Raw genomic sequence first — 9,607 nt, 5'->3', positions numbered from 1 at the left:
TATTGTTTTTCCCTGGTTTTCTTTTCTACGAGTCAAGGCGAAGCTGTTGCTGCAGCTGCAATTGTCGCCATCTTTTCCTGGTGTTGGATGCCCGGTATCTACGGGACCTATGCCCCAGCCCTTCACACGGCCTTCTCCCACCTGGACCAAAGGAACACATATGTGAGAATGCTGTTCACTTAACTATAGTTTAGCATGCAGAGGGATTCAACACCATATCCTGCTGGTGCAGATAGGCACCACATCCTCCACACTGACTCCGAGTAGGACACACCCTCCTGTTATCAATGGGACTATGGTGGAGAGAGTCAGCAGCTTCATGTTCATCCCACAGGCCATAAGATTGTGAAACCCATAATTACTCGCACCATATGATACATTAATGTCACTTTACACTTAATACTACTGCCATACTTCTTATACTTACTTGTACAGTACATACATATTCTACTGTACTGGCTCCACCTGGTTACTGTTTATACCTGTTTAAAGACACACAGGATAAATATTTACTACCATTTACGTGCTGTTCTCCTGCTGCACTATTTTATGTTATTTGCGTGATTTATCATTTAATTTCATGTTTTATATTTTTTATATACATATTTGTGTTAGCACTGTTGGACAGCGCCTGAAAAGGTTAACGAGGACTCCAGGCAATGTGGGAGGGTAATGTCCGCAGGACACACAGTGATCTGTTCCCAGCTCTGATACAGCAGAACCAATTTGGTTCCATTGTAGTGTTATAAAGTGATGTTAAAGTACAATACAGGCGTAGCATACTATGATGGATTATATCAGTCAAGGCGGCTGTGTCTCTCGGCAAGATTCTTTTTAATTGGTTTTGAGAACAATGGCAGGCGACAAGTCATAGGCCAAACCTTAAATATCCCTTTAAAGAAGTGAGCAGACATGTTTCATTTACTGACACAAGCAGATCGATGCATTTATCTGGGGCAGTTGCGGAACAATTTGTTGCAGTATGTTGCTTTGATTCTTCTCTCCTTTGGTTGCATTTCTGTAAATGTGATGTCCCATTAGCCAAGTCATGACTGGCTAGTCAATGTCTATGGTCATCCTAGGAGAACTCTGTAGCAATTTATCATTGGCACTGATATCTTCATAGAGTTTTAAACTAATACAGGCATGCCCTTTAAAGACTGTAGGGCAGCCCAGACAGACACACAGCATGGCGTCAGCTAGTCAGTCGTTTGTGAAATTAATCTACCCACTGTTTTTCTTTACACCCACACATAACTGGTACAAAGAAGTAAATGTACAGTGAAATTTATTATGGCACTATAATCAGCGTTACTGTTTTTCTCTAAATCATTCAACTGACTTAAGAGATATTGATGAGGCACAAAGTGATTTGACAGGTGTGTGTGTGTGTCCTTGGTTTGTAAACCTCCAGATTCATTAGTAAGAGCAGACAAGACCATTCTCTGCCTGCAGACTAGGACTTCACACACACACACACACACACACACACACACACACACACACACACACACACACACACATGCAGGAGCTTTTCATACGAGGACTGTCAGTGACACTTTAATATGAATTGTACATGTGTTTTGAGGGTGTGGAAGGCGTGTTTACTTCTGTATTTTGTGAAAACAGTGGTCAGTCTGTATTTTGAGTCATGATGGGTTTTGGTAACTGTCAGACAGCTTATTTTACCCACCTGAGATGTTAAAGAAACCCCAGACTCTGGGAGTAAATGAAATGTTTGATGGCACAGTACATGCTTAAATCTCATTTCTCCCTCTCCAACTTCCCTCAAAAACACAAGCAGAAGGTTTCTATCAAAATCAAACAGAAAGAGAGATGATGCAGAAAAGGTTACATTTCGGCTTAATCTGTCCCTGGTGCAGACACCCACCCACCCATCCAACCCTGCCACACAGACATACTGGGGCTCCAAGACATGTGCTTCAATTCAATTAAGATCAAATTAAAATAAAACAATCTAAGGAGATGAGATTTCGTCTGCCCAGGGTCCTTACGGCTGGCCCCAAAGTGAGGAGCGAGCTGCATGCTGGGGCCTTGCACCATCTCCTCCGTCACCGCCTGGGTCTCTGTCTAATTAATAATGTGTGTAATCAGGGAATGAACAGAGGGAGACGGGAAGGGAGGGAGGGAGACAGAGAATGAATAGCTTGTGTACTTAAGATTGACAGAGAAGATGGAGCAAGAGGGGGAAACAAATAGAGAGCATGTTCTTTCCCTTATTAGACACGTCTGACGTTGTTCACCATGGTCACACAAGTGGAAAAAAATATTGAACCAGAATCAGATGCAATGCAGGTCGTTCATTTCTTTTATTAAGACACACTTGAGCTGAAAGGCATCATAGGAAATGTAAAATTTTAGAGCTCAGATCCATATAAATCGATTCGGGACAAAGCACTGGGGTATTGGAGGCACAAACATGAACCTAAAGAGGCAGAAAAATCACTTTTGGTTCAAAACTGAGAGATAGATGAGAACAGATAGTTGTCAGGGTTTTTTTGTTGTTGTTGTTATGTCTTGCCACTACATGTTTGTTTGATGCCTGAAAGCAGAGCTTAACAACTGTATGTTCCTGTGGGTAAGTAAAATCTCCAAGAGATTGACTGTTTCAACCAGGGAAGATAGATTTAGGAGAACTGCACTGGCTGTAATTTACTTGTGAGTCTCCTGAAGGAGTAATGGCCCTTTTTCAGCCAAAATTCACACTGTAAACGTCTCCCCTTTTCATGTGACAGCAAAATTTATCTCGACAAGGAGTTGTAACCAACTGTAGACTACAAAGTGTGTTTGTAAGATTATGCATTCCAGATCCTGATGGCAAATTTAACCACTCAGAATCACACTTATATGATACTGATTATAATATTGTTGCGAGGATATGTGCAGGCCATCCCACTTCATTAGGTGATAAATAGAGGGTGGAAAGCAAAATCAGCCAGCAGGGAAATGCTGATTCATGTTTGAAGTTATTATCTCTATCAGACACATTGTCAAAATTAAATATCTGGCAAATGTGTTGAACAAGAAATTTCTTTGCAAACCTTTTACAGTAATAAGACCAGCAAACAATGCCTCTAACTACATTTCAACACTTCAGCCATTTTGATTTCACACCAAAAAATTCAAAATTGTGGTCAAACACTGCTATTTCCTTACAGGTAGCAACAAGATAACAATCACATTTGCTCAATCTTTCTGTCAATATTTTGTTATGTTTAGAATTTAAACAAATGTTTACAATTTATTATTGCCATTTACCGGGGTGACAGCCTTATATCAGAGGTGACCAAAGACAAATGTTTGCGTTTTCATGCTTTAGAAACACTAAGAGAGACAGAGACAAGACCAAATAAAGAAATCAACAACACAGTAATGAATAACAGCTGGAAAACAGTGTTAATTGGTAAAACAACAGATGTAAGCCGCATGGCAGCAGAGGATAAGAAGTTCACCATAAGGAGAGGAGTGGTAGGGCCAACACAGAGGAGGATATAATGCGACATATATCTAAATATATAATATATAATCTAAATATATATCATATTTCGAAGTTGAAAGGTGATCCAAATAAAATTTGACTGCTTTTGCGGCGTCTCTACGGGGGAGGCGCGGTGTGAGCCGCTATGTTGGTCTGTTGGTTTGCCCTCCAGTTTGCCGCCGCGCATGTCACGTGACTGAAAACTATGAATTGCTTTATTTTATTTTTAATGTTACCATATCTTAATATAGGCCTAGACGTAATTATATGTTGTGTGTGTAGCACGAAGGAACTAACCTTGTACCCAGGAAAGAGGTAGTGTGGCCGAGCGGTCTAAGGCGCTGGATTAAGGCTCCAGTCTCTACGGAGGCGTGGGTTCAAATCCCACCACTGCCAACTTTAACTTCAGGTGCATTGAATATCTGCCCATAATCTCCAGATTACAGAACTGGGAAATGGTTCACTGTACAAATGTCATCCACAAAAAAAATTCTGATTCTGGTCAAGCACTGCTAACTTCTCTAATACAATAACACAGGCATTTACTGAATCTTTCTGTCAATGTTTACGAGGCAATGATTAATCTGCCATTTATTATTACCATTTAACAGGTTTGCAACCTGTTTGCAGGTTTGTGTGTCTTGGTAAACTCAAAATCGATCCCTTTAAACACAAAGAAACAGTTACATGTTACCTTAGAGACTCACTGTAACAGATAAGGCAAGGGTCCTGTCAAGCAGCATTGTGGGCTTACGGAGCCGCAACGTGTTTTGGCGATCATAAACTGGATATCAGGGGTGACCAAAGACAAATGTTTGCACTTTTATGCTTTAGGAATACTTCTAGTCAAAGCAGAGAAAAGCGTGAAACCGCTTCTAGTATGGCTTAGCGCTTTATTGCGCTGGATGGCAGCACTGTTCCTTGTCAATGTCGCTATGGACAAGGACCGTTGGAATCTGATCATTTAGTGCTCTCTTGGAAAAACCACCAGTACAAGCAAAGGGCACATGTGGTAGTGTGGCCGAGTGGTCTAAGGCGCTGGATTTAGGCTCCAGTCTCTATGGAGGCGTGGGTTCAAATCCCACCACTGCCAATTTACCTCCAGGCACAAAATTCTGCTCACAATTATAGAAACTTGTTGACTGAACACTAAAAATTCCAGTTGTGGTCAAACAAGGCTCTTTATTTAGAAGAACTTCTTGTCAAAGCAGAGAAATCTGAAACTGCTGCCGGTATGAATTGGCGCTCAACCAGTACAAGCAAATGACCCCTTTGGAAAGAGAGGTCCAGGCGCCACGGTGGGTGCGGTGATCGCTCAGAGGAGAGGAAAGAGAGCCAGAGACTTGAGTTGTATAAATTAATCATTCTTAATCATTTTATTAACGATTACTTATTTTTAATCTTTTAACCTAGATGTGCCTTGTCTTTACTTGTAAGTGCTGAACTGTAGTCATGAATACAGAAATGAGCTCACTGTGGTTAGATCCTTGAGTGGGAGTATTGACCGCAGACGCTGTAACTATGCACGCCTTGTTCAACTGTCATCTACTGTAGATTATGACTGCAGGAGAGGCTGCGGGTGTCCAAAATTTGCTGACGCTGTGACAGTGCATGCTTCGTTCTACTGTTATCTACTGTTGTTATGACTACATGAGGGACTGTTGATGTATTAGTCTGCTGATATTAAGACTACATGTTTAATTACTGATTAAGACTACATGTTTAATTACTGATGAAGGGTTTGACTGTCAACTTCCAACCTCTGATTATTACAGCTTGTGTGAACTTTGAGTGAACTTGCTGAACAGAAAACACGTCAGATAGAGGGTGAAGGAAAAGACGACAGATGCTTTACAAAAACACATCAGATAGTGGGTGAAGGAATTTGCGACAGATGCTTTAGAAAAACACGTCAGATAGTGGGTGAAGGAATTTACGACAGATGCTTTTAGGAATTTGCGACAGATAGATGATGAGCAGAAACACAACAGATACGGCCAGCACTATATCAAGATTACTGTAAGAAACCAAGCATTAATGAAAGATACAGCATTACATATGTTACTCCTGTATTCATTTTTTAAGAAATACAATTGTGTGTCAAATTATGCATGTATAACTTTTAAAAAATACGGTGAGACTGAAGTTGAAATATAATGGAGAACTTCTTATCCAGTAATGTAAAAATATAGAAAATCAACAACACAGTAATGAATAAAAGCTGGAAAACAGTGTTAATTGGTAAAACAACAGGTGTAAGCCGCATGGCAGCAGAGGATATGAAGTTCACCATAAGGAGAGGAGTGGTCAGGCCAACACAGAGGAGGATATACAGGTGCTGGTCATACAATTAGAATATCATCAAAAAGTTGATTTATTTCAGTAATTCCATTCAAAAAGTGAAACCTGTATAATGTATACATTCATTCCACACAGACTGATATAGTTCAAGTGTTCATTCCTTTTAATTTTGATGATTATAACTGACAACTAATGAAAACCCCAAAATCCGTATCTCAGAAAATTAGAATATTGTGAAAAGGTTCAATATTGAAGACACCTGGTGCCACACTCTAATCAGCTAATTAACTCAAAACACCTGCAAAGGCCTTGAAATGGTCTCTCAGTCTAGTTCTGTAGGCTACACAATCATGGGGAAGACCGCTGACTTGACAGCTGTCCAAAAGACGACCATTGACACCTTGCACAAGGAGGGCAAGACACAAAAGGTCATTGCTAAAGAGGCCGGCTGTTCACAGAGCTCTGTGTCCAAGCACATTAATAGAGAGGCGAAGGGAAGGAAAAGATGTGGTAGAAAAAAAAGTGTACAAGCAATAGGGATAACCGCACCCTGGAGAGGATTGTGAAACAAAAGCCATTCAAAAATGTGGGGGAGATTCACAAAGAGTGGACTGCAGCTGGAGTCAGTGCTTCAAGAACCACCACGCACAGACGTATGCAAGACATGGGTTTCAGCTGTCGCATTCCTTGTGTCAAGCCACTCTTGAACAAGACACAGTGTCAGAAGCGTCTCGCCTGGGCTAAAGACAAAAAGGACTGGACTGCTGCTGAGTGGTCCAAAGTTATGTTCTCTGATGAAAGTAAATTTTGCATTTCCTTTGGAAATCAAGGTCCCAGAGTCTGGAGGAAGAGAGGAGAGGCACAGAATCCACGTTGCTTGAAGTCCAGTGTAAAGTTTCCACAGTCAGTGATGGTTTGGGGTTCCATGTCATCTGCTGGTGTTGGTCCACTGTGTTTTCTGAGGTCCAAGGTCAACGCAGCCGTCTACCAGGAAGTTTTAGAGCACTTCATGCTTCCTGCTGCTGACCAACTTTATGGAGATGCAGATTTCATTTTCCAACAGGACTTGGCACCTGCACACAGTGCCAAAGCTACCAGTACCTGGTTTAAGGACCATGGTATCCCTGTTCTTAATTGGCCAGCAAACTCGCCTGACCTTAACCCTATAGAAAACCTATGGGGTATTGTGAAGAGGAAGATGCGATACACCAGACCCAACAATGCAGAAGAGCTGAAGGCCACTATCAGAGCAACCTGGGCTCTCATTTGGATGCTGCTGTTTGCATTCATCCTAGATGCAAATTCAAAAAATGCACTTTGGAATGTTGTGGGTGTAGCCTATGTGTATGTAGGCTATATATGTATGTATATAACTACCTGTATTCACAGTTTTCACGTGACGCCACATTCCAAGTAAAACTCTCCCTTGGAGGGCAAAAAATACGTTATAATCTGCTGCCTGCCAACCAATAAGCAAGTGATACACTGTTACTCTGAGTTTGTTACTTTTCAAAATGCTGGATGGTTTTTTGTGCTTTCGGATGCACATCGAGGAGGAGAGCAAGCCTGGGCTGTGTTAGGTGAGGGATTCCCCAGAAGGTAAAAGTAAACAATAACCGCAGTCCAGCGGCGGCAGGGACCTGGCGGTTTTTAACGGTAGAAATGCCGCAGCGGATGCTGTAACGTTATATGGAAGGGATATGCCCAACACTTGCAGTTTGTGCTCATATTTAGATTTTTCTTAAGTTGAAAGGTGATCCAAATAAAATTTGACTGCTTTTGCGGCGTCTCTACGGGGGAGGCGCGGTGTGAGCCGCTATGTTGGTCTGTTGGTTTGCCCTCCAGTTTGCCGCCGCGCATGTCACGTGACTGAAAACTATGAATTGCTTTATTTTATTTTTAATGTTACCATATCTTAATATAGGCCTAGACTTAATTATATGTTGTGTGTGTAGCACGAAGGAACTAACCTTGTACCCAGGAAAGATTGGTAGTGTGGCCGAGCGGTCTAAGGCGCTGGATTAAGGCTCCAGTCTCTACGGAGGCGTGGGTTCAAATCCCACCACTGCCAACTTTAACTTCAGGTGCATTGAATATCTGCCCATAATCTCCAGATTACAGAAGCTGGGAAATGGTTCACTGTACAAATGTCATCCACAAAAAAAATTCTGATTCTGGTCAAGCACTGCTAACTTCTCTAATACAATAACACAGGCATTTACTGAATCTTTCTGTCAATGTTTACGAGGCAATGATTAATCTGCCATTTATTATTACCATTTAACAGGTTTGCAACCTGTTTGCAGGTTTGTGTGTCTTGGTAAACTCAAAATCGATCCCTTTAAACACAAAGAAACAGTTACATGTTACCTTAGAGACTCACTGTAACAGATAAGGCAAGGGTCCTGTCAAGCAGCATTGTGGGCTTACGGAGCCGCAACGTGTTTTGGCGATCATAAACTGGATATCAGGGGTGACCAAAGACAAATGTTTGCACTTTTATGCTTTAGGAATACTTCTAGTCAAAGCAGAGAAAAGCGTGAAACCGCTTCTAGTATGGCTTAGCGCTTTATTGCGCTGGATGGCAGCACTGTTCCTTGTCAATGTCGCTATGGACAAGGACCGTTTGGAATCTGATCATTTAGTGCTCTCTTGGAAAAACCACCAGTACAAGCAAATGGCACATGTGGTAGTGTGGCCGAGTGGTCTAAGGCGCTGGATTTAGGCTCCAGTCTCTATGGAGGCGTGGGTTCAAATCCCACCACTGCCAAATTTACCTCCAGGCACAAGGAATTTCTGCTCACAATTATAGAAACTTGTTGACTGAACACTAAAAATTCCAGTTGTGGTCAAACAAGGCTCTTTATTTAGAAGAACTTCTTGTCAAAGCAGAGAAATCTGAAACTGCTGCCGGTATGAATTGGCGCTCAACCAGTACAAGCAAATGACCCCTTTGGAAAGAGAGGTCCAGGCGCCACGGTGGGTGCGGTGATCGCTCAGAGGAGAGGAAAGAGAGCCAGAGACTTGAGTTGTATAAATTAATCATTCTTAATCATTTTATTAACGATCCTTACTTATTTTTAATCTTTTAACCTAGATGTGCCTTGTCTTTACTTGTAAGTGCTGAACTGTAGTCATGAATACAGAAATGAGCTCACTGTGGTTAGATCCTTGAGTGGGAGTATTGACCGCAGACGCTGTAACTATGCACGCCTTGTTCAACTGTCATCTACTGTAGATTATGACTGCAGGAGAGGCTGCGGGTGTCCAAAAGTTGCTGACGCTGTGACAGTGCATGCTTCGTTCTACTGTTATCTACTGTTGTTATGACTACATGAGGGACTGTTGATGTATTAGTCTGCTGATATTAAGACTACATGTTTAATTACTGATTAAGACTACATGTTTAATTACTGATGAAGGGTTTGACTGTCAACTTCCAACCTCTGATTATTACAGCTGTGTGAACTTTGAGTGAACTTGCTGAACAGAAAACACGTCAGATAGAGGGTGAAGGAAAAGACGACAGATGCTTTAGAAAAACACATCAGATAGTGGGTGAAGGAATTTACGACAGATGCTTTTAGGAATTTGCGACAGATAGATGATGAGCAGAAACACAACAGATACGGCCAGCACTATATCAAGATTACTGTAAGAAACCAAGCATTAATGAAAGATACAGCATTACATATGTTACTCCTGTATTCATTTTTTAAGAAATACAATTGTGTGTCAAATTATGCATGTATAACTTTTAAAAAATACGGTGAGACTGAAGTTGAAATATAATGGAGAACTTCTTAT

At 41.4% G+C, this 9,607-nt stretch overlaps 4 non-coding genes across 4 annotated transcripts; all 4 read left to right on the top strand.

Annotated features, from left to right (window-relative positions):
• Positions 1 to 3,813: 3,813 nt before the first annotated feature.
• Positions 3,814 to 3,895, top strand: trnal-aag. The gene has a single exon. It is a non-coding gene; the product is annotated as a tRNA-Leu (tRNA).
• A 615-nt stretch (positions 3,896 to 4,510) lies between these two features.
• trnal-uag lies at positions 4,511 to 4,592 on the top strand. Its single transcript has one exon. It is a non-coding gene; the product is annotated as a tRNA-Leu (tRNA).
• Positions 4,593 to 7,789: 3,197 nt separating this feature from the next.
• trnal-aag lies at positions 7,790 to 7,871 on the top strand. Its single transcript has one exon. It is a non-coding gene; the product is annotated as a tRNA-Leu (tRNA).
• A 617-nt stretch (positions 7,872 to 8,488) lies between these two features.
• trnal-uag lies at positions 8,489 to 8,570 on the top strand. Its single transcript has one exon. It is a non-coding gene; the product is annotated as a tRNA-Leu (tRNA).
• The last annotated feature ends 1,037 nt before the right edge of the window (positions 8,571 to 9,607 follow it).

This window comes from Micropterus salmoides, unplaced genomic scaffold (genome assembly GCF_014851395.1).
Source record: "Micropterus salmoides isolate LMB-PRFRI ecotype aquatic unplaced genomic scaffold, ASM1485139v1 Ms_hic_scaffold_5, whole genome shotgun sequence".
Taxonomy (NCBI): Eukaryota; Metazoa; Chordata; class Actinopteri; order Centrarchiformes; family Centrarchidae; genus Micropterus; species Micropterus salmoides.
Note: the sequence above shows the minus strand (reverse complement) of the source record. Positions and strands in the feature narration are given on the sequence as shown.